This window comes from Nyctereutes procyonoides, unplaced genomic scaffold, assembly GCF_905146905.1.
Source record: "Nyctereutes procyonoides isolate TBG_1078 unplaced genomic scaffold, NYPRO_anot_genome, whole genome shotgun sequence".
Lineage (NCBI taxonomy): Eukaryota > Metazoa > Chordata > Mammalia > Carnivora > Canidae > Nyctereutes > Nyctereutes procyonoides.
In genome coordinates this window covers 41,210,892-41,230,827 of record NW_026575020.1, presented here as the reverse complement: position 1 = coordinate 41,230,827, position 19,936 = coordinate 41,210,892, and the positions used below count along the sequence as shown (strand labels likewise).

The 19,936-nt window shown below is 41.3% G+C and overlaps 1 protein-coding gene across 6 annotated transcripts in view; it reads right to left on the bottom strand.

Moving 5' to 3' along the window:
• The window catches only part of DENND1A (DENN domain containing 1A), a 506,616-nt gene that overhangs the window by 268,954 nt on the left and 217,726 nt on the right, over positions 1-19,936 (bottom strand). The gene's annotated exons all lie outside the window — the stretch shown is intronic.

Here is a 19,936-nt window from a genome sequence, read left to right as displayed (position 1 = left end):
CAGTGGTGCCCCATCACTACCGGACTTCTTAGGATGGCACTGGAGGTTTTGCTGTTAAGGTCCCTGACTGGCTGTGTGCTCTGCTTTCCCAAGTGCATTCTTCTCTCATTGCAGCCTCCCTCTGAGAATGGCCAGGCATCCTCAAGCCTGCCTGAGCTTGCATACACTTGGCCCTTTACTCCCTCTGACCTTCATGGTCTAGACTAGCTGATTTCCATGCATCCTCCCAATAACGGTTCCCCACACTCCCCATCCCCGCCCCTCATGCCCTAATTCTCTTTTCTCTGTGCTGTCCTGGTCACGTGCATACCCCCATTTGAACATTCCACACACCATGTGGCACTCAATGGTGTGTCTGTTCTGCTAACGGACTGTGCACAAACAGAGAAGGAAGGATCTCATCTTTCTTCACTTCGTCTTCCTGGGGCCAAGCATGGAGCCCAGCATACCATCGGTGCTCGGTGTTGACTGAACAAACACAACTAAACAAACACTAAGAGTCAAGGCATGTTAATGTTCGAGAACTGGTGTTGAACTCTCTCTCCGCTCCCCACCCCCACAAGAAGTTTTGTCACTTAATTTAAAAGGCTTTACTCTCCATAAGAAACTTTCCCAAAGGGACAGATAGTCAAGCGAGGAGGATATCGTACCAAGCTCCTGCTGTCCTGCTCATGCCCACCCTGCTGGGCTCCTGGGGTCCATTCCTGATGCTCAGGGGAGCACTGATCCCACCAGGCAGAGGGAAATCAGCACCTCGTACAGATTACCAGCTGTACTGCCGAGGGTAATAGATGAAGTGAGAGGCAATCCAGAGCACAGATAAACTGCACAGTTCTCCATCATTAATGTCTGTCTGAGGCCAGCACATGCTACTGTAAAATTTAAGTAGCTTATCAAAATATACTGATAAGCAACTTAACTTTTCACTTCTATGACAGTATTATCACTTATGTTAATATGTTTCAATCAGCTCTGGCAGCTGCATATTGACTATTACACAGCAAATGACTGCTGCCACTTGCCACAGCATTTACTTTGGCAGAGCAATGTAAACATTCAAGAGGGATTAGGGAGGAGATAAGTTTCTCCCTTCCTATTCTGTTAAATAAACCTTGGCTGAGTTAAAAGCCATTATGGTGGGAACAATAAATCCCCTCAGACGAAAACTCTTGCCCAGATTAGAGGACTCTTAGTAAACAAATTCAACCAAGGGTTACACATTTTTCCCCCTGAAAAAGAAAATACCACTAGTTAAATCCAACAACTCCAAGTCAGGAAGGGGGCAGGGGATAGATGCGTGGGGGAAGCAAAGAGAAAATATTTTCTTGCAAGGAAATCATGGCGTTAAGCAAATGAGAGAAAAACTGGAGTCATTTTAGGAATCCTTGATGAAGTGACATGGCGCAGGCTGGATTCTCTGATCATTAAAGACTGTGGTATATGTGGAAGCAGTCTTTGCCACCGGGTTCGGCTGGCCAGCTAGCACAGGCCTTGACCCCAAGCCTCTGCACCCTCCACTGCTATGGGGCTGAGGGAAGGTGAGGGACGTGGTAGGGCCACCGAGCCTGTAGCACAGTGCCCAGCTTCTCACATGCAGCTCCAACCTTAGTCCCAATCAAATCTTTTTGGCTACACTAAGCAGAACACTCAGCCATGGGAGGTTTTGTAGATACCCTGGAGATCAGCCATTTCTTCCTCCCTGTGCCCTGATCAGACACAACTGTTCCCCACATGTTGTCCCCTGTGCACTGACAGATGAATATCCAGTGATGGCAGTGTTAAGGTCTTGAAACCAAAACCCAGCTGTCGTCTTCTTCAAAGGATCCCTCTTTTCCCCTGTTGGGAGGCCAGGGTTCACAGCTGAACCTTATCCAGTGGCGTTTCCTGTACTGCTTCATTAGTGCTGGCACGACAGCTTCGCCCTGGCTGCAAGGGTGCAGGTGAGGATATGGAGAACCTCCACTCCATTTTGTGCGTGTCTGTCATCATGGAGTAAACACTACTTCCTAGTCCAGAGACAGGAAACAAACACTCCATTACGCTGCTCATCCCTGAACATCTAAAGGAGTTCCAAACATCTCTGGGCCTGCTTCACTTGCTACCTTTATGCAACCACTCAAGTCTGTAGTGCAGAGTACCCCTTGGGCTCAGTCCAAGGCTAGGGCTCAAACAACAAAAGGTGCCTGCATTTAGGAAGGCCATGGCATTAGTAGGGAAAAAAGACATCCACAACAAAACAGTTCATGTGAGGGAAGTTGGAACTCTTTTCGAAGGACTTTATTTAGCTTGGACTTTAAATCAAGTTATAAAATTATCATGGCCAATCAGCAGAACCTTGATGAGGTAAAACCAAAATGGGACAAGTCTGATTCCCAGGCACTGGCCATCATCCATGCTTCTCTCACCTGGCCCAGGTAACTTTGTCCCAGGCTCTGCCATCACTTCCTGGCCTAACAGTCAAATGGAGCAAATGGAGAGGCTTTTGTTTTGTGTGAGGCAAATACAAAGTCTTGAACTTGAGAAGAACTCAGGCAGCATCTGAGTATTCCCACACACCTGGCCTCACTGACCCGAGCCATTACAGGCCCTTGTAAGATGTACAGGGGCAAGTTCAAGAGAGAGTGCTTAGAGTCAAATGGCCCATGGTAAAAAAAAATAAAAATAAAAATAAAAATCCCGTAAAAGCCCTAACATTGCCCCCAATATAGAGCAGACGTGGTTTTATAGACACAAAGTAGCTGGCCTGAGTTTGGGGGTCATACTGAATGAAAACTGTCTATGTTCCCATCTGTCAGCTGGGTGAGCTGCTTACCCTCCAGCTGACCTCAGGAACTGAGTCTGATGAGGAAAGATGACCTGCATTTCTAATTTCACTCTGCTGAATGGACTGTCAGGATAATCATTCCCACTGTTCTGTGTATGTACACGTATCTAAGTGATCTTGTGTAACTGTATGTATGATGGGATCCCACTCCAGTGTCATAAGTATTTTAATAGAAAACCATCACAAATTTTAAAAAGCTCTCCCTATCTCTTGCGAATAGTTCAGTTCAAAGCCATCAGATGAGCCCAAGCAAGGCGGGGGTGTGCGTGATGGGACCAATGGAGGCACACACTGCCCAAGCTGAGGAAGGTGGTCATTTATGAGAACAGGTATGAGCAGAATGTCAAAGTTCAAGCACAGGGAGGAGGATATCCTCCTGTAGGAGCAACCAGGACCAGAGTGTTGGAGTCTGAGTAGAGTGAGGAGAGTTTCCTCATAAGGGAAAGACAGGGCTCCAGCAAGATAAGGAGTGTCCACACAGAAAGAGGTCTGGCCTGGAATGTCAGAACTCAAGAGTAAGGGAAAGGGTGTTTAAGTAGGGGCAAGGCCTGGCATCTGTCAGGAGAAAGAAGTTGACTAGACTGGTGTTAGAACCTAAGAGGAATAAAAAGAACATCTGGAAGGCAGTTCAGTGTGGGATGTCAGAGCCTAAGTGGGTAAGAGGGCTTCCATGAAGAGTAGTGAGACAGAGTCCAAGCGTTGAGAAGGAGGTCTACAGTAGGAGGAGGATTTGATGCCTAAGAGGTCAGAGTCCAAATGGAATAGCCCTGCCTAAGATGTCAGAGTCCAAGTGGAGTGAGAAGGTCAGCCACAGAGGAAAGGAGCTACAGTAGCCAGAGTCTGATCAAGACTGATCAACCATGTAAATATATAATGGAAACCATTACTACTATCAGATAAGAGAGTTACAAATATGGACCAGGAAAAAAACAAGAATGAACCTATGGTGTTCTATTGGAATTAGCTGTAACTGTGTGAAATCATGGAGATGGATAAAAGAAATGAATACAAATGCATGTATGTGCATGTGTGTGTGTGTGTAGATCTATCTCCACACATATATTCACACATATATTCTCATATATTCTCTACCTCTAGCCACTGAGGGGAGCAGAGACACCCCAATTATAATGAGCATTCTTAGTGCCAAGATCTTGGTTTCTAAGTACTATTCTCCACTAAAAGGAACCAGAGCTCCTTGAAGAAATGTGTGATTCCAGAGCTGGGACTGGAAATCTCTTGTACTAGAAAAAAGGCAGGCTTCAACACACAATTAGGACATGCCAATGGGACACAAAAGCCAGTTTGGAGGGGCTCTTGCTGACAAAATCTGTGACAATCTGAGCATCAAACCAAATTATGATAGAGATTATATGGGACACCTGGGTGGCTCAGTGGTTGAGCGTCTGCCTTTGGCTCGGGGCGTGATCTTGGAGTCCCGGGATCGGGTCCCACATTGGGCTCCTTGCATGGAGCCTGTTTCTCCCTCTGCCTGTGTCTCTGCCTTTCTCTCTCTCTGTGTCTCTCATGAATGAACAAATAAAATCTTTAAATCTTTAAATAAATAAATAAATAAACAAACAAACAGGAAATCATGAGTCTGTGCTAATATAAATAAATGAATCAGAAATTTGACAAGGATAAGATGATGATATTCTGAATGCACATTATAAAGGGAAAAAGAAGGGAGAAGCCTGGGAGATAAGACCTTAATCAAGTAATGTGACAAACTGAAACAGTGTGCCAACTGATATAGTGCAATGAGATGATATAGAATACTTTCATCATATTCTAGCCTTGGAAGTAGAACCCAACCCTGAGGAAACATCAGATAAATTCAAATTGAGGGATCTTCTACAAGTTAATAGCCAATGTCAAGTTCGTAGAAGTGTAGGAGGGTGCCTGGGTGGTTCTTTTGGTTAACCATCTGCCTTCAGGTTGGGTCAGGATTCCAGGGTTCTGGGCTGGAGCCCCACATTGTGCTCCCTGCTCAGCGGGGAGTCTGCTTCTCCCTCTGCCCACCCCCACCCCTCTTGCATGCACATTCTCTCAAATAAATAAAATCTAAAAAAAAAAAAAAAAAAAGAACTGTGGGACATGTTGAGGAGCTATTCCAGAGTAAGACAAAAAAAAAAAAAAAAGAGAGACCGAACAACTAAATGTAACATGTGCCTCTACATACACAGGGGGCCCAAGTATTACATGGTAGTATTGAGTCAAAACTAATACTAACTTTCAAATTTTGATGATTGTAATGTAGTTATGTAAAAGAATATTCTGGTTTTGTTTTTAAGTGGTCTCCATGCCCAACATGGGGGCTTCACTCATGACCTTACGATTGAGAATCACATGCTCTACAGACTAAGTCAGGCAGGTGCCCCAAGAATGTCTCCTTTAAAAAAAAATACATACTAAAGTATTTGGGGGTATTATTCTGGCAACATCTCCCAAATGGGGTATTTGCATTGTATTCACAATTTTTTTTTAAGATTTTATTTATCTGACACAGAGAGCAAGAGAGCACATAAGCAGGGAGAGGCAGGCAGAGGAAAAGGGAAAAACAGCCCGATGTGGGGCTCAATCCCAGGACCCCGAGATCATGACCTGAGCCAAAGACAGACGCTTAACCAACTAAGTCACCCAGATGCCCCTCAACTTTTCTACATATATGTATATTAAGATCTTATTTATTTGAGAGAGTACAACCAGGGGGAGAGGCAGAGGGAGAAGGAGAAGGAGAAGCAGACTCCCCACTAAGCAGGGAGCCCAACATGGGGCTGGAACGCAGGACCCTGGGACTGTGACCTGAGCCAAAGATAGACAATTAAACCACTGAGTCACCCAGGCACCTCTTCTATATGTTTATTATTGTTTCAAAACTGAAAAAAAAAATGGAGAGGAGATAATCTGAAGGGTCTTTCTTTTCACCAAAAATACCATAAGTAGACCAATTAGAGTATACAGAATAATAATATGAGCTGGGAAAATAAAATATTAAATTTTAAACCATGGCGATAGGAAGGGGCATACAACAGAATAGCTGGTTCTAACAGTAGGAGTCAATACTCCAAGCACAGAGAAGGTTAAACATCAGTTAAATTTTCAAAAGAGGTTATTCTCAGTATATGGGAAGAAGGCTGGAAGGGGTGGGGATAAAGTTGCATTAGAGACAGGAAAAAAATTCACTGAGCAACGACTTGCAGGCTTGACCCACCAGGCCTGATCTGAGAACTGTGTGCAGATGGAATAGCCAGAAAGAAAAGTATGCAGGCTGCAGGACAGAAGGCAAGGTAGGGTCAAAAGAGCCAGACTCCAGGGGCCTTTTATATGCTACACTGATGGGCCTCCCCTATATTCTGTAATCACTGGGAGACCAAAGGGCCGGTTAAAGAGAAGTAACATTCTGAGGACCAGTATTTAGAACTAGGTAGAAAGTGATTATTTCTCTCTTCAGCATAGTCCAGTGGATCTCAACCTTACCAGAAGATGTCTACTTTGTTACCCTAAAAAGAAAATCTTAGATAATCTATTTGTATATGTAAGTTTTAAAAAGATCAATGTAAGTTCTAGTTCTAATATAAATAGTCAACAGAGAAGTACTTTATAATAAAATTTTAACATTTAAACACTCAAACACCGTTATGTTAGAAATATAATGAAGTAGTACCTCCCTGGGTAGCATAGAGCTGCTTTTAACTTATGTCTAGAATGAGTTTAAAGCAAAGAAGAATGACATAGAAAAAGGTCTTTCAATTTTTCACAGTGATTTCCACAGCCTGAGGAGCTCTTAAAACTCCATCTTGGGTACTCCAAGAGAGGTATCCCTTTTGCCAAGATTCATCAGATGAGAATACATCCTTTGGTTAAAGCTATTTGGCATTCAGTATTTAAAGTTTTCAAAAAACAACTTACCCTCCAATTTAAAAAAAAGCAGAGCGGCATGGCATATGCTGGAGACAACACAGACTTGCATCAAATAAGCCTGGGTGAATCTCAGTTCTGATAATTTCTAGCTGTGATACCTCAGGAAAGCAATCTCTCAAAGACACAGTTTCCTTTTCTATACGATATACACCACACTTTGTAATTGAAGTATGGAGATACACCCAATCCAGTGCCCGGAATATTCTTCCTATCCCTCTCTGTCTAACATTCTTGCCAATCTCAGCTTTGAAAGCTCTTTTGGATTCTGTCTAGGTCAGAGGTGCCTTCAGGACCCTGTTCAGGAATTCCTCATGCCCTGCAGTCACCAGAATGAATAGGAAAGCATGAGGCATTATAAGAGGAAAACATTCATGAATGATGTGGCCACTTAAACCAGTAAGTCCCCCACTCAGCCCTTCTGGTGTAACCTACCATCTTTCCCTGCTCCTCTGTCAATATCTTCTTCATCAAACATCTACAACAAAATGTAAATAAAACTACGACCATTGCAAAGGATGCAGGATTTCATAAAGCCCCTGTATGAGATGATGGACACCTGCTCAGATTTGCAGCAAAGTGGCCAACAAATGAAGGCCTGGCAACATCAGACCAGGTAACATGGGACAGAGAAAAATCAAGAAAATCAAGAAGGGTGGCACAAGAGTCACATCAAAAGAAAATGAACTCAATATCAAAGGATTAAGAGAGGCCTGAGGGAAATTGAGGAAGTCCTCTAATACCTTTAGAAAAATTACTCTTTTTATGATTATGCTGAAAAAGTCAAACATATAGTGTTCTGCGGTCAGAAAAATCATAACCTCTCCCCTAAAAAAAAAAAAAACATTATTGTCTCATTAGACAAAACCATCATTGTCTCATTAATTGATTTGGAAATCAATTTATTTCCAAAGTTTGAGTTTCTTTTTTTCTCGGTAAAATCCTAATAAAGTTTCCCCTCATTCTTACTATAAAATTTTGATCCCCACTTAAATAGACACATTTTATTCCCAGAATGTGAGGCCCTTCTGGGCTAACCCTATTTGCAGATTCACCATAGTTTATAATGCATGCTTCTTTTCTTTGTCTTCTCCATTAGTGTCAACTCTGTGAGAGCAGAGTTGTGAGAGCAGGGATCATGGCTGTGTTGACTGTTTAATCTCTAATGTGTGCCTGGCACCTGTTAGGCATTCGGTAAGTTCCCTTGACAGTTTTTACTGTCTCTGCCTGTAGTTTTTAACTAAGTTTCTATTAAGTCCATCACCGTTAGAGTAACAGTCAACTAACTCTTATGAAAATGATCCAAAACCAAAAATGACACCTGCTAATGGACCGCTGGAGCCTGTGACAAATAATTAGAATAAAGAGTCAAAGTAGAGCAGGAAGGACCCACAAAGTTAAGTCTTGCCCCTTGCCTATCCCTCCAATACAAGTAAACATCATTTTCTACTTTCTGGGTGCCTCCTTCAAGTACTATGCAAAAATGTCACAAAACCAACTGATTATTTTAATTTGGCAACTTAATTTTTCAAGCACGGGTGACAGAATCCTCTGTCACTGCATCAGGCCAAGTTTTCCAGAAAGAGTCTGCTCCAAACTTTTCCTTCTTCTCCCATCTCTAACTCATTCCTCCAGCTCTTCAGAAGAATATTCTTGTTTCCTATCTTTCTGAAGAGAAGCTCTACTATGAGCTTTCCTGTCTTCCACTCCTAGGCTTCTCAGGCCTTCCCCCTTCAATCCTAACTGGAGGTGGGAAGTAGAGAACACCCTAGATATCAACAACACTGCCTTCTATAAGACAGATCTTCTCCTCCATTATACTAAGCCAATGAGCATTCCTATCTGAAAGCACAAGAAAACCATCCATGTGTGTTGGTCCACAGTAAGTGGGAAGTGTAAGGTCCAGCCTTAGCACCAAGGTATATACGTTCCGCCTTATGAGAAAAGCACACCACATCCTCTTGAGCTAACCACATTAAGCTTCAATAAAAGCTTTCTGGAACTTAAAATTGAAGTGACATTTCCAGTCCAAACATCACACATTTCTAGACCATTCATTCTGCAAATGCTGCAGTCAATCATCCATCAAACTGCAGATTTCTCCACACTTATTAAGACCCATCCAGTGTATGCCTGGAACTGTGTGAGGTACATGAAGTCTAAGACCAAGGTCCCAGCATTTGGGGAGTTCACAGTCTAATGAGGGAAGCAGACTCATGGGCAGATGACATCAACAGCACAGGGTCTATGTTATGACGGAGGTGTGTAAAAGGGACAGAGAAGTTCTGGAAGTCTTCCCACAGAAATGACACTTGGTTGATAAACTTAACACAAAGGGCAATCAGAAGACCCACCTGAGTTTGAGTATCAGTTCCAGCCCTAGCTGTGGCCCCTGCCATTTTTTGCCTCCTTCATGTATGAAATGTGGATCCACGACTTATTCTCTCACACAACTGTTGTGAGGGTGACACATGTGAGTGCACCTACCACTGTGCCTGGAACAGAGTAAACCTTTTTACCCAGATAAGATCACACTCGGTGCTAGTAACATCAAAAGTCAGAGGAACCTAAATAGGAGAACAAACAACCCCCTTTGGGAGCTCAAAGCCAGCCTCACTCAATCTGAGCATTCTGCTTTGCTCATAGCTGCTGATCTCAAATTGTAAATTTATTATGGTAGCCAGTTAAGCTCAAAAATCTGATTTATGTCCATAATTAGCATACCATTGTCATACCTAATACATCTATGCAGGAAAATGTATTGCATGTACCGAACAAGTAGAAATATTAATTTGCGTTAGGAAAAAACACAAAAAGTTCCCATAAAACATCTGTGCTTATATTAATCTACCCAAACACACACTTAGATTTGATTTTGGTAATAAGGCTCTTTTCTCTCTTGATGGGTATTCAATAATTGTTGCTTTTAGAGAGCAGATCTGCCGTCTTCTTTTCTATGACAGTGTTACTGTGATTGAGGGAGATTGCTCAGGAGGAAAGCACAGAGGCACTTTTCTGTTATCACCGGTGAAGTGTTGGTAACAGAGGATCTTTGGAGTAATGACACCTGCACTGCCAATTGAGTGTAATTCTCAGATATTTTCCATTGAGCCCAGAGAGGGCGAGCACATAGGCCTTTCATCATTTTCCTAAGAGAGTTTATGATGCTGCCCGCTCCTGTATTCACACACCTGCAAGTTTTTTCCCCATTCAGAGCATCTTATTCTATGTTTAAATTGCTACTGTAATGTAATATAATGGGTTAGTGAGATTCTAACTAAGGCCCACCCCACAGAATCTTTCACGGACTAAAAGAGAAATACATTGTCTCTGCTGAAAAAAAACACAACAAGGGGAAGAAACCGCTACACAAGAATTCCTGTCCTACTTTCAGGAGTAAATAAAATTAATGAACCCACCAAGACACCATTTGACGCTATTCTCATTTTAGAGCTAAGAAATGAAAGCTAATGGAGGAAGGGGAAAAACACTGACCAAGTTTCATGGGCTCTGAAATATCATTCTTTACAACAACTCTAGAAGAAGATTCTTCACCTCGTTTTATGGGTGAGAAAACTAAGTCTTGGAGAAGTGATGTGATGTATGGACAACACAGCTATTAAAAGCACAACTCAGACACAAAACTAGTCCTGTATGATTTCTATCATCCTTGCTCCACGCAACACATTATGAGTTTCACAACATGATCAAATGTAATGATCAATCCTGAAATTAGGATTTAAAATTCTTACCTTGTGATTCTCACTATAATGCCCTGATAAATGAAAGCACGCCTCTAAAAGTCCTTCTGCTCTAAGTGTTCTGAGCAATCCAACTTTGGCTGCCTCCCAACCATTCAGCATGTTTTCTTATTTTGCCAGCCCCAGGGACACCAGTCATGTGTCAGCTCTTTACTGCTTTAGGTATTAGCGTACATGTTAGATTCAGAAGCACAAATAGCTTGACTTAAAATGTTCAATGTTTTTTAAGTTTTTAGGTTTCTAGGGCTTAAAATCAAGACCCAATGCCTCTGCTACCTTAGATGTGTACTTTTAAGAACTTACCTAGAAAAATCATGGCCTGTGTCATAGATTCTTAAACAGACTATGGTTGCCTTTTTAAATTTAACGTATAAAGCTTTAAATGTATGCTTATGGTGACAATTAAGGAAATGCTAGATTAGACAGGGCTTCAGTTTTCCACAAATAGCACTCATTTAAGTTCATTTCCACCCCAGATCTCTGCTCAAATGCTATATCATTCAATCGCAAATCTCTCTATAAAAGTGTCTGGCTGTCTCTTAAACCCATTTACACTCTATGCTTCAATGCCTTTCCTTGGCAACTTCTTCCATATGCTAAACTTCTTTCAGGGAAGCAGTTCTGTCTCAATTCACAGAACAGCACACCAATCACCACAAGCAGGCAGACAGGTAAAGAAAGGAAGGAGGACAGACAGGCACATGGAGAGAAAGTAGGATATAAAGGTAGCTGATCCAATAAAAGTAATGTTTTAAAAGGCCAAGAGTTTTTAGACCAAAAGAAAACTAACCTAGTGCCTAACCCCAAGCAATCAGAGAGCCCTGAACCTGAATTTATAAACCAAACACCCTGTACCATATGCAATTCGAGACACACAACTGGTAGCAGTACTAGGGATTTATGACTTATGACTTGTTCATATTTAATTTGTAACCAAACACTTCCCCTTCCTCTTAGCTACCTTAGAACTCTTGATTAACTCTTGTTTTCACAGGTCAGAGGTTAAATAAAGGAAGGGAAGCATTCTGGGGTGAGATTGCCCAGAGCACCACATCCAAGAGTGACCTGTGCAAGGAACATTAAAATAAGTGATAAGACTAGAGATTGTTCAAGACAGCTGATGTTCAAAGCCTCCTTTGGGTACAAAGCAGGACCTTACTAAGAGCTGGACAGACAGGAAACTGCTCTCGAGTTACCTTTTGTGACAGAGCAACTCTCTCACCAAGAATTTGCTCCCAAAATGTTCTTAGAAATGAGACTGAAGGTTTTGAGGGAAGGAAAAACAGGAATTTGTGTAAGGCCGGCAGCCCTTCCCCTGCTTCATTCTGCCACAGGTATCTGTCTTGCCCACCAGATTCTCCTACCCTGGTGAAAGCCTCTACTGCTCTCTCATTTTGTAGCACACCTGGGCCAGGCTGAGGGAAGCAGATTTCTTTGTACAAAATTAATCACCTAGAGACACAGCCACCCTGCTGAACAGGACAGTATAATCTATCCAACTGCAAGACCCATCCAGATCCAAGGACCTTTACTGCTGTGCTACTCATCATACACCAAACATGAAAATAATAACAGTAGAGACCACCATTTATTCTGGAATTATCACACGTCAGGAACTTTACATGCATTTGCTTATTTATCTCTCATCATAACTCTGTTAAATAGGTACTATCATATCCCCAGACAACAAAAGAGGAAACTGAAGCACAGAGAGGGCAAGTAACTTGGTCAGAGTCACACAGCCACAGAGTAGATCAGGGTTAATTTTAATTGCACATCTGTGTGACTTACTACACCAATAGGCTCTTCTCTGGGAAAAAAAAAAAAAATCTCTCTCAGGGAATGGTATCAATGAAGTGAAATGCACACCAGATAGCATGTACACTTTACATCTGATTAGGTGTTTTCAAATTGTCAGAACAGAACAGCCATTGAATTCATTTGTTTGGTTGCCTAATACAGGCCAAGCACTGGGTAGAGGTGAATAAAGCATAGCTTCCACGAAAGTAGGTTCTTGGTTCAGACTTGTATGTGAAACCATTACGGCATCAGACAGAGGTAACAAAAACACAATTTGAAAAATATGAGAAGCAGCAACTGCCCCTACCCTCAGGAGGCGAGGTTAGCATTCCCTCTGCACCATGACCACGTAACACAGCCACAGGAAGAAATGGTTTCCTCAAGGGAGCATTTTCACAGGCTGGGCGGGCCTAATCCCCAGCCCTGGAGGAGCTACCGGTCCACTAACAGGGAGATCAGGTTGAAACAACGTGCCATTACTCACACTCTGTCTTCTTGCCCTGACTTAAAGCAAAGCCAAACCAAACCCCTACATCTATCTCTCAGTCACTTCTTATTCTTTAAACCATATTTGTACTTCTGACTTAATGCTTTATCATAAACCTTAAAAAGGCAGTTAACAATATTATAAAAGCCTAAAACTGGTGTGTTTTGTATTTTTTTTAAAAAAAAGACTGAGGTGGGCACTTGACGGGATGAGCACTGGGTTGGTAAATTGAACACCAATAAAAAATAAATTCATAAAAATAAATAAATAAATAAACCCTTTTTAAAAATATTTATTTATTTATTTATTTGAGAGAGAGGGAGGGAGAGCACGCGCACGAGCGAGCACGTATGCGAGCAGGAGCAGGAAAGGGGGAGAGGGAGAGGCAGACTCCCTGCTGAGCAGGGAGCCTGATGTGGGGCCTGATCCCAGGACCTGAAATCATGACCTGAGCTGAAGGCAGATGCTTCACTGACTGAGCCACCCAGGAGCCCCTAAAACTGGTGTTATTAAACTCCCTCAAAATACGGTAGCTTAGAGGAAGGTGAAGCATTTGATTAAATAAGTTGTAAGTCTTAAATCCCCAGTGACACTACCAGTTGTGTGTCTCTCTCAAAAGAAACCCTAAAAAGTAACCTTTAGAGAAAAGAGGCTCAAACAGCAAGCCTGGAAGAAATAGGTTTTTCTGATATAAATTCTTAAACTCATGTAGTATGAAAGAGAGCAAGAAAGGTGTCTTTCGATGAGTAACTACTAAAAGAACATTAAAATGAAGGTCAGAAAATGTATACATGAATTATTTTTACTGCATTTTCACTATCATGAAATGTTGTGACTTTATTTTGGGGGGGAATATATTTTAAGTGGTAGCTCTTTATTATGTATAATAGCAATACATACATACACACACCTAAACATGTGGTAAGAGAATGGTTAAATAAATTACGGTAACTCCAGGAAATGGAAAATGAGGATTTAAAAACAATTTTTTTAAAGATTTTATTTATTTATTCATGAGAAACAGAGAGAGAGTCAGAGACATGGGCAGAGGGAAAAGCAGGCTCCATGAAGGAAGCCTGATGGGGAATTTGATCCCAGGACCCCCAAGATCATGCCCTGAGCCAAAGGCAGATGCTCAACCACTGAGCCACCCAGGCATCCTGGTTTTAAAGTACTTTTAACGATACAGGAAAATATCCACGAAATGATATAGATTGAAAGGAAGCAATGCTTACAGCTATGTATCACAGGCAATCATATACACTCATAAGAAGACTAGAAGATAAATTAATAGGGTTATTTCTAGGTTGTGGGATTTGTAGATAATCTTCGTTTCTTTTATATTCTTTTCTCCATTTTCTATGGCTTTTGTATTGAGCATGCAGTGTTTTAAAAATTAGAAAAAATTGTTCCAGTTTTTAAGTACACAATAAATTATGAACTACCAGAATGATGGAATATTATATATTAATTAAAACCAGACTATGGAAGAAATATTTTAACACAGAAAAATATTTACAATACATTTAGATATAAAAGCAGGCCCTGGGGAGGTGCCTGGATGGCTTACTCAGTTAAGTGTCTCAGCTCAGGTCATGATCATAAGGTCCTGGGATTGAGCCCTGAATTGGGCTCCACGCTCTGCACAGAGTCTGCATCTCCCTCTACCTGCACCCCTGCCTCCCTCATGCTCTTTCTCTTTCAAATAAATAAAATCTTAAAAAAAAAAAAAAAAAAAAGACAGGCTTTAGAGGCACATGGCTCAGTCAGTTAAGTGTCCAACTCTTGATTTTGGCTCAGGTCATGATCTCAGGGTTGTGAGAGTCCCATGTCAGGCTCCTTGCTCAGCGTGAAGCCAGCTTGAGATTCTTTCCCTCTCCTTCTGCCCCTTCCTGCCCACTCCCCCACACTCACAGTCTCTCAAATAAGTAAATCTTTTTTAAAACGTAAAGCAGGCTCTGTAATATGTACAAAAAACTTTACATTTTTGTGTTTTCCTATATTCTTCAAACTTTTACAATCAATACATATTCCTTTTTTTTTTTTTTTACTTTAAAAAAAAGAGCCACGTGTGTAATTCCTCTTTGCCTACCAACTTCCAAGTCATCTTGTTGGGTGGCTGGGAGGATTCTTGATCAGAGAGAGGGGAATCAAAAGCCTATCTTCTCATTTCCTTAAGTGTGCTTAATAACTGTGATGACTCAATTCCCCTATAGGCTCTCTGGATGAAATGGAACTTAGCACTCTTTAGCAAACTGGTCACGTCAGAGTCTCATGCTCTTTCCACTGCACCATGCTTATTATTGATCTCAGTTCAAGGGCAAGGGTGGTTGGCCAATAAGGATTTCAGTGACCTTCCTAATGTGGGAACAGTCAGCCTCAATAAACTCTAGTCGGTCTCAGAAAGTGAGACACCCTCACTTAGCAGTATCTAAGGGCACCCTAAGTTAAGAGAGGGTAAAGAAAAAGGGTCAGAATCTATTTTTCCCTGTTAGATTTTGAGGCCAGATCATTAAGGCTGGGTCATTTATATAAACATTTAGTAAGCATCAATATGTGCCAGCCCTGTGCTAGACAGCCAGGATAAACACATGAACAAGACATAGTGCTGCCTGTCCTCAAGGAACCTAGATCTCCTAGGGGAAGATGGACATGTAAACAGTTCATCACCATGCAACATGAGGATGCTGTGATACAGGGGGGCACCAAGTACTATGGGAACATGGAAGGAGAGCACGTCTTGACTAAACCAGGGCATCAGCTAAATGAGGAAGATAAGTTAGATGAAATAAAGGAACACTTCCATTTGGAGATAACAAAATTTTCCAGAGGCAGAGAGACAAGGAACAATAAATGCTTGAAGTGGTTGGATATCACCTAAAGGTGGGGCAAGATGTTTCTCTATTTAACATTTTGTGGAGACAGGGACAGGGGAAGGGAAATCCTGGCAGAAGATGACACTAGAGAAGGCTGAAGTGATCAGCTCGTAAGTTTTATGTGCAAGACTAAGAAGTTTAACTCTTCTCCTAAAAGCAGAGTTTTAAGCAGAGGGATTTGATTAGATTTATCTTTTTAGAATATCACTTTAATAGAGTAGAAGAGGAATTGAAAGGGGAAGTAGGATGCAGATAAACTCAGAAGTCTTAAGACCCATGTAGCTGACCTAAGTTCTCAAGGAAGAAGAAGGTTCTAAAATGGAAGGTTTTTGTCAGTGCTCTTTTAATTACTTAAATTTACTGATGATGCAATTAAAAACAGAATTTGGCTCTAGTAGAAGAGCTAAAAAAAAAAAAAAAAAAAAAGAGAGAGAGAGCTCCTATTAGGCAAAGGATGGCCTGACAAGTCAACTCCCTTCAGAAGCAGCATCACTGTGTGACATGGTGGGAGAGAAGGTTGAGTTGGACAGCTGGGAGCAAAACGTGTAGTTGCCCCGTCTATCAAAGGGCTTCCTCTGAGCTATTCCTTCACCTCTCCAAGCCTACTTTCTCTGCAAAAGGACACCACTTTTTTTTTAAAAAAAATATTTAATTTATTTATTCATGAGAGATGTAGAGAGAGGCAGAGACAAATGCAGAGGGAGAGGCAGGCTCCCTGCAGGGAGCCCAATGCAGGATTTGATTCCAGGACCCCAGGATCACGACCTGAACCAAAAGCAGATGCTCAACCACTAAGCCACCCAGGCACCCTAAAAGGACGCCACTTCCTATTGACCCAACAAGGCCACGGTATGGAACAAATTAAGCACTAATAACTTAATGTAAATAATACCAATGCCCACTACAGTTCACAGATTGTATCCAGTACTCAAAAAAGGTAGCCGCTGTTATGATTGTTAGACAGAAGAGGTCTACTTGATCTCTCAAGCGATGGAGTGGTTCTTGCCATATTCTGGATTATTTTAAATGTCTTTAAAATGTTAAGAGCCACAAACATATGTATACTCTTTACAGTTACTTTTAAGATTATATTTGTCACAAAAGAGTAAGCTACGGTCAATAGGGATTTTATTAATATTTTTCCATTTGACACAAGATAAAGGTTTCATTTCAAAGACAGAATGGAAGCAGGTCAATGAGATAAACTAGTCTGTCTACACCGGGCTTAAGGGTGTTATACCTCTGTATTATGTATGGCATGCTTTCTCCTAGTTAAGAAACCTATGACCAGCCCAGAGGTTTGACCATAATACTATGGGCAGTGACAAAAGATTGCTCTATGACCAGAAAAAGCAGAACCCAAGTTCTCTGCCACCTGGCCCACCCACGAGAGACAAAGGAAGTATAAGAGCAGCCAGCTGCTCTAAACTGTTTAACCCTCTTATTTCGTAGCAGGAATGAGTTGGAGCAGTGAAAGAAATTGATCCAGAGCCTTTCCTGCACAGCCAAAAGGACATCCCGACAAACCCAGAAGTAGGTATCATGAATGGCTCTGCAATCTCTCAGTATTACTCTTTTCTGCTGTGCTTCCTACCAAATAGGGCGCAAAAAAATACAGATTCTCAAAAAAAAAAAAAAAAAAAAAAACAGATTCTCTTTTCTGAGAGTAGTGATGGTGGTGGTCTTCAATACTTAGAATTGTCCTGAAACATCAAAATTTTAATTGGATTCCACATGGAATTCCCATAGTCCCGTAACAACCAGGATTTAAAATAATATCCATTTAGCTTCAAACTTGATGACCTGTTTAATGTGTATTTTGATATTTAGGCGGACAACCATTTGGCTTCGTATTCTTTTTTTTTTTTAATATTTTATTTATTTATTCACGAGAGACATGGAGACAGAGAGAGAGGCAGAGACACAGGCAGAGGGAGAAGCAGGCTCCATGCAGGGAGCCTGATGTGGGACTCGATCCAGGGTCCCCAGGATCACACCCTGGGCTGCAGGCGGCACTAAACCGCTGAGCCACCGGGGCTGCCCTTGGCTTTGTATTCTATGGTTCATTTGGTCATCAAACATTTATTGACTGGGAGGCTCTTTGCTGGGTCCTGGGGCTAACAGGTGAATCAGGCGCAGTCAGGAGTTCAGTGTCCAAAGGGGAAATCAGACGCATAAATCAACAAGTGTAATCACGAAGATAAGTGCTATAAGAGAAGCATGCACAAGCACCAATTATCTCTCTCACGTGAACATGTACACATGTGGCAGACGACCAACTCCATCACATGTGACAGAATTTCTTTAAGCCCTAAGAAGGGTTGTTAATAATTCTAAAATTAAATAGAAATGGTCATATTAGATGATTCCTTATTTTACAGAGGAACAGTTGAGTAAAAGCTACTGCAGCACAGAATCCAATAGTGATCCCCAAAAAGAGCTGATCCTTACAAACAATTTCCTTCTTCTTCCTATTTCAATACAAAAAACTGGCACCTTTGTCTGGGTCCAGAATGTAAAATCAGGAAATAAAATGGCAAGTCTTACAACTGTGAACTTCAATCAGCTCATTACAAACCAAAGAGACATATTTGAATGCAAGTTGCTACTTTCATTTACCTATTCTGCCAAGCCATTCAATTACACGATTTCAGATTTTGTATAAAAAAATATAGCCATGTTTCTTTCAAAAAGCTGGTATTTGGAGAAAAGTGATTATAACAGCATGCTATGATACATTAATACAGTGGTTTCATTTAACGGACAATGGTAGTTTCTCAAATGCTCCCTGTATTTTAAATTATTGCACTTAGAATTCATAACTGCAACATGTCTCAACTTTTTTCTTTACTGCTGCACAATACACTCCACTGCCACTGTGAACGCAAACAAAACGCATTATCAGAAGAGTTTTCTTAGCATTTGTAATCTTAAAGTCATTTTTAAAGGTGGGGGTGAGTACAGTGGTTTATTCAAATCGTGTGAACACTGAAAAAGATAACGCATCCTAATTGAGGAAAGAGTGAGAAAGGGAGAGAGAAAACTAAAGCAGGAGAAAAATCTTAAACCAAAATTTCACATCCCCTTGGAGAGACAGCGCACGAAAGAGATGGAGTTTATTCTAACCAGAAGCAGCTGTTGCTCTTCGAATTAGGAAGCATTCCTAATGAATCAGCAGTTCTTATAATAAATATACTACCCTTTGAAATGTGAGGATTCTGCTATGAGTATTTCTTTTGATATATTTTTTACATGAACTCATTAGATGGAGGAGAGACAGGGATTTGAGCATGTTCCTTTCTAAATTACAATGGCTATTTTACCCATATCATGTCCTCTTAAGGTTACTTAAGGCATATGAAAATAAGAAATAAAAAACACAAAGCTCCCCAGGACCCTTTGTGGCTCAAGCCAAACACTTTTTAAGATGCTATGTAACAGTTATGTCTTACCAAATACCTGCCACTACACTAACTTAACTAGTCCCCGTTAAATTTAAAATGGAAATCAGAGCTATACTAACAATGAAAGAGGCATGCCTTTTGCATTAAGAGGAATCCCCAGATTCCAACAAGGTGAAGACCGGATTGTAAAGTACATTCTGTTCCCCAGATATTCTTTTTGCCATTTTAAGAAAAGGGAAAAAGTAGGCATATTTATAAATATATACACATGCATATTTATTTCACCTCCACTTAGGTTCCATATTCTTCTTTTTTTCTTGCACTTAAAACAATCATTTTTAACAAAGGTTTCTCTAAGCAAAAAAAAAAAAAAAATCACTATGTCTCTATCAATACAGACAAAATTTAAAGGTACACCTTCCCATCAGCAGAGGTGAGTACAAGTGGACAGGCATTATTCTACCCCACTAGCTTGCTTTCTTCAACTGTAACCAGTCTTTCTCCCCCCCCCCCTCCTCCTCCTCTTCTACGGTGGGTTTCCAGGATTCCTGGAACCTCAGTGCAAAAACCAGGAACCCCAGAAAGAGTTGCAGATTGACACAAGGTGTAATGGAGAGACTGCTAGAGCTGTCATATCTTTCTTCTCCTAACACCAAGGGTACTTAAGCCTTAATCTTGGAAATGGAAAGGATATTCTAAATGTAAACACAATCTTGGGACGCCTGGGTGGCTCAGTGGTTGAGCGCCTGCCTTTGATCAGGGCGTGATCCTGAGGTCCTGGGACGGAGTCCCACATCGGTCTTCCTTCATGGAGCCTGCTTCTCCCTCTGCCTGTGTCTCTACCATTCTCTCTGGGTCTCTCA